The sequence below is a fragment of the Pyrus communis genome, chromosome 10, assembly GCF_963583255.1.
Source record: "Pyrus communis chromosome 10, drPyrComm1.1, whole genome shotgun sequence".
NCBI lineage: Eukaryota > Viridiplantae > Streptophyta > Magnoliopsida > Rosales > Rosaceae > Pyrus > Pyrus communis.
In genome coordinates, this window is record NC_084812.1 from 807,354 (window position 1) to 813,213 (window position 5,860).

The window sequence follows — 5,860 nt, forward strand, 5'->3', positions numbered from 1 at the left end:
TTATTTCACTAAGTGGGGTTAGCTGAATGAATCGTAGAATGTCACTGCACTCGGTCTTGTGCCAAGTTTTTCGTTAGCTACAAGTACTCCATATCTTTTCTTATAATCTCTTTATGAGTCTTCCATTAGCTACAAGTACTTCGTTTATACAGCTAAACTCTATAGACTCTACACCAAGTTGGTAAGTCATGATATCAAAACAAACAGATTATAAATTTAGTACAAGAAAAACAAACGCGCCTGTCTTGATATCGAAAAATTCTTCTCCCGAGGAGCCATGGAAGCTAAGCTCATTCTTCGTCCTTCTACCCCAGAGTGGGAGCGATGGGATGAGTGTTTCGGTACCTAATTGAATCACCAACGCATGATAAAAAAAATGAAAACATAAATTGTAGCCACGCCCCCGACTGCTCGATTCATATCTTCCTCTAATCTGCAGCAGTACTGTGTCACTAATTAGTGCATGAAACATTAGTTCATCACTAGAAAATATAATCATACATTTAGTGCATCACTCAAAGAAATAATTATACATTTAGTTCAGCGCTAAGTAAGCTGTGACGGTTGAGCAACTAACGACGGGTAGGCTGGGGCGACAGACTGGAGTTGCAAAACGTCATCTGCAAGCTAAAAGCTCACCTGACAAAGGCAACCTTCTGGCTTTTTTGGTAAGTGCTTATTTCTCTGAAACTTTCCTGGTCATGTACAAGATATTTAGTTTGGATTCATACCAGTTTGATACAATTGGCAAAGGCAAAGAAACTTAAGCACATACACAAGCAATATATGAATTATAAAGAAGACATGAATATCTGACATATCACAAACCTTTTAAGTTAAACAGAAGAAGCTGAACTAAATATATGAAGTGGATTCTTCGTAGTTTCGAGTTGAAGGTAGTAACTTATGTCTTACAGGTTTCGTCATTGGAAGAATTCTTTTCGTTTCATTGGGTCAGAGTACGAGAGTTCAATTGGTAAGGGAAGAGAACCGTCCCAATGGTGAAAGCAGAACTCCTCCTACTTTGTCATGCCAGCAGACCTAACAAGCCTTGACTCAAAACCCTAGCAAGCCTTTGCTTTGACTACATAAAAAGGAGTTCGGGGAGAAAGCTTCAATCAATAGGATATTTCTTATTCTCTATTCCCGAATGTAAGAACGTGAAATTTTATGGGTTAAAAAATTTAATTAAGGAGTTGTTGAAAATCTAAAAACGGAAAGGAATTTTGACTCTGTTGGATTAAGAAAATAATTTAATCCATCCTTCAAATACTAGAATGAATATCTGATGAAGTAAAACCATCTTTATCAAGATGATAATTTAAACGGACGATTCATGAATGCAGCTTGGACCAGTCAATAACTCGAAGGCGCCTTTGAGGGGTTTGTAAATTTTCACCGAACCTCTACGAGGCGTTTGGAAATCTCCAGCGTAATATCTTTAGTTTTCTCACCTATAAACAGTTAAACACTTAATATTGCATATAGCCTTTAAATCTATATGTTAATTTGCTCTTCAAATTTAACTTTCTTGACTTTTTTTTTTTTTTTTTTTTTTTTCAAAAAATAAGTCCTTAAATCTACTTTTGCAAGTCACGTACTTCCTAAAGAAAAAAAAGTCAAGTAATTTAAACTCATACCGTCATGTAAGGGCTCAACATCTTTCCATATAAACGCTCAACATCTTTCCATCACTAGTAAATGGCTACTTACATCTTATGAGATGAAATTGACGGGTTATTAAAATTTATCAAGAAATGGTTTCGAAATAATATATAAAAGGTTAATTTTCACTCGGTTAACAGCGAATTACAATGAAATCCCTATTAATTAATGAAACCCTCTTTGTCAACCAAAAGAGGGTGAAAATACTACTTAGTCTTCTATATCACAAAAAAAAATGATGGGCAATAATGTAATTTCATAGGTTCAAATTTTACTTTTTTTTATTGAGGTCTCACCTAAATGTGATGTTAAAATACTTTCAATATTTAAAAAAATAAATAAATAAATAAATAAACCAAAAACATAAACCTCTCACTCCCCCCACGTTTTCTCTCTCCTTCTCATTTTCTAAAAAAATGTATTCATACATACAAAGTGTGTAGGTAAATGCTAGTAAATATTAATAAAAATTCAAGATTAATTATCCAAACGTAGGGCCCACTATCCCCTCCGTGGCTTCTCTCGGTTTCCTCCCAAAGCCCCAAATTAGAACGAGAAGAAAAAAACATGCCCAATCCGACCTAATGGGCTGCTCTGTAATTCCTCCGCCAGGTCCACCACCTCTTCTCTCCCGCCACCATCGCCAAAACCCGAACCCCATTGCTCACCTAACACGACGCTCCATTTTCCTCTCCACCCCTCTCTCCCTAGCCCTGAAGCCCCCGCCCTCCTACGCCTCTCCCCCCTTTCCCCCGCCGCCCGACACCACCATCACCGACCGCATCTTCATGGACTTCAGCCTTTATGCCACCTACTTCCGCCCCTTATCCTCGCCCGACCCGAAACCCAACCTTTGTCCGGACTCCATCCCCCTCGGCCGCCTTGTCCTCGGCCTCTACGACCACCTCGTCCCCTTCATCGTCGCCAATTTCAAGTCCATGTGCACTTCCTACGCCTACAAGGGCACTATCATCCACAAGTTTTTCCCCAGCCAATTCTTCCTCGCCGGCTACCAGGGCGACAAGCCTGGCAAAATCCGACGCCCATCCAGCCTTGCACGAAACGCCGAGACTGTCGATTCAAAATCCTTCGCTCTCACCCACTACCGCCCGGCCTCCTCTCCATCAGCCTCTTCGAGAACGACGATGAGGACGACATCAACTCAACCCGGAATACCAAATGTCGAATTCTTCATCACCACCGGTCCACTGGACCCAACCTCTGCCCCGACCTCGATTACAAGAACATCGTCTTCAGCTCCGTGCTTGAAGGTTAGAGCTTTTTTCCGAGTATTTAATTTCCGCACTCCATTTTTCTCCTCCGTATTTCTCTAGTTTAGTGTCTTCAAGAAGTGTCTTCCGATTGTTCAAAAAGCACTTCATCAAAGTCAGTTACTTTAGGAACTACTTCCCGATACTACAGAAAGCACTTCCAGATAAGCACTTTTAGTTGCTTCTTTAAGCACTTGTAGTTAAATAAAAAATTCAATATGTCTAGGATAAAAGTAGTTCTAGCATAAGCGCTTGTAAACCAAAAATGCTTGCTCGAGCAGCAATCTGAAATGAGCCCCTTATCACACAAACAAATGAAGGACTCCATTAGCAGAAAACGAGATTGCGGAAAACATTTCCCATTAATTTTGGTCTGCTTTGTTTACGTATGGATGTTGTGACGGCTATAGCTACCATACCGACCTGCAGGCCTTCGGAGAATATACAGCAATTCAACGATTTCGCCGAGTTTTTGGGTGACAAAAGAGCTGGGAATGCTCGAGCTCTGTGGAACAAGCCTCTCAAAACCGTTTATATCAGCGATTGCGGTGAGCTCAAGGTGGCAAAGCCTTCTCTTTCTCCTAGTCTTCCTTGTTCATTTTATGCACAATGCATTTGCATATAATATCCGTGTAATCAGAGTCGTTACATACGCCGATCAAATCTAACGACTTCCCCGACATCTGTCAACCATAGCCACATTTGCATGCTCCTTGAATTTTTGATTTACTAGAGGATTCTTTTAGGAAATTTTAACTAAAAATTCTAGATACCGTTTATTTTAACGAAAAATTATATTTTTATACTAAAAAAATCAATCATTATATTATTCATTTTATTATTTATTTTGTCCTTATTGTTAAAACTCAAAATTTTCAATTTATTTTTCATTAGTTTTCCTGATTTTTTTACGAAGATTGAAATTTAAAATAAATCTGATGTTAGATTACATATTGATTATAGTCCTTTGATGTGTTTTAAATTTAAAATAATCAATGTGTATTTTATTTAATGTCTCCCATTAAATATTTAAATTTATTAAGAAACAAATTTTAATTTATTTTTTGACCAAAAAACGTTTTTTTTTTAAATTTATTAATTTTATTTAACATCCTTCAAACTTGAAAGACTCAATTAATGTACCTAAATGTTAGTACCAAAATGTATGCACCGAAATGTATTATATTGAAGGTACCTAAATGTTTGTATCAAGTGTACCGAAATATGTGTACCTAAATGTATGCACCGAAATGTATTATAGTGAATTTAATGTACCTAAATAAAGAAGACAAATTACATCGGAATTTAGTGTATAACAAAAATTAGTTTATTAAAATGTTTACAACAAAATATATTACGATAAATAAAATGAAAATTATAATTATAATGAAATAAAATTAATACATTAAAATTAGGAAGAAAATAAGAAATAATTAAAAATCAAAATGTAATTAATAAATGAGGTTATTAATGTATCAAGGGACTAAAATTATATTTTGATCTTACTCATGGTTTTAGTCTAAAAGTCAACTTTGCCAAGGATTAGAATTAAGTTTTCTATTTATTATATTATGCTCTTCTTAAACTTAGTTTCCGACGGATGAGAAAAATTTGAGTAGGACAACTTAAACTACTTTAATGGTTAAGCACTCTCACAAAAGAACAAAGTTCTACTGCATTCGGATTATTCAGCTCCATATAGGGTGGAACCTTTAAACCACCCATCTCACTTCTTTTTAGTGTGATTTCATCAGCGGCCGGATCATACTTTAACACTTAATATTTCATCTCTAAACTCTAACGGTGATGATAAATAACTTGAAAGACCGATGGCTAAATTGAAGGTTCGAGCTTTTTCCTGAGTATCTAATTTCCGCACTCTATTTTTCTCCTCTGCATTTCTCTAGTTTAGTGTCTTCCGGAAGTGCCCTTCGATGGTTCAGAAAGCACTTTCTCATAGTCAGTTACTTTAGGAAGTACTTCCCGATACTACAGAAAGCGCTTCCAGATAAGCATTTGTATTTTAATAAAAATTTCAATGTGTCTAGGATAAAAGTACTTGTAGCAGAAGCGCTTGTAAACCAAAATTGCTTGCTTGAGAAGCAATCCGAAATGAGCCCTTTATCACACAAACAAATGAAAGACTCCATTAACAGAAAACGAGATTGCGGAAAACATTTCCCATTAATTTTGGTCTGCTTTGTTTAGGTATGGATGTTGTGACAGCCATAGATGCCATACCGACCTACAGGCCTTAGGAGAATATACAGCAATTCAACGATTTCGCCGAGTTTTTAGGTGACGAGATAGCTGGGAATGCTCGAGTTCTGTGGAACAAACCTCTCAAAACCGTTTATATCAGCGACTGCGGAGAGCTCAAGGTGGCAAAGCCTTCCCTTTCTCCGAGTTTTCCTTGATCATTTTATGCACATTGCATTTGGATATAACATATATAACTGTTAATATTGTTTGGTTCGTTGATTTAATATTTTTGTTAAGAGCCTTCTAAAGTTATAATTGTACTTAAATCTTGTTTCTGCTAAGATTTTGTAATGAGAATGTATTGCTGCTTAAGTTGTGCTTTATGCGTTTCGATGATAGTGGCGGTATTGCAAGCCTATTAGGCATTGTCGTGTATTTTAACATTTCATTGTGACGATGCGTGATTGGCTTAAGATACCACCGCATCCTACCTAGTCAGGCAACATAGCATAACGAACATTACTGATAAGAACTTAGAAGCATTGGTCTATGCTATAGTTTGAAGATATCTTAGATGCTATTATTTAAACCAACTTCATACTGGTTAGTTGTACAGTTGTGATATCCACATATCATTTTTATCTCCCACACATTCCCCTCAATTTTCCATTGTCGAATTGAGTGAAATGAAAAAGATTAAATGACATAAATCAATAAGGGAT

General features: G+C 36.6%; 1 pseudogene; it reads left to right on the forward strand.

Moving 5' to 3' along the window:
- Nucleotides 1–2,062: 2,062 nt before the first annotated feature.
- On the forward strand, nt 2,063–5,554 carry LOC137748518 (peptidyl-prolyl cis-trans isomerase CYP28, chloroplastic-like; annotated as a pseudogene).
- The last annotated feature ends 306 nt before the right edge of the window (nt 5,555–5,860 follow it).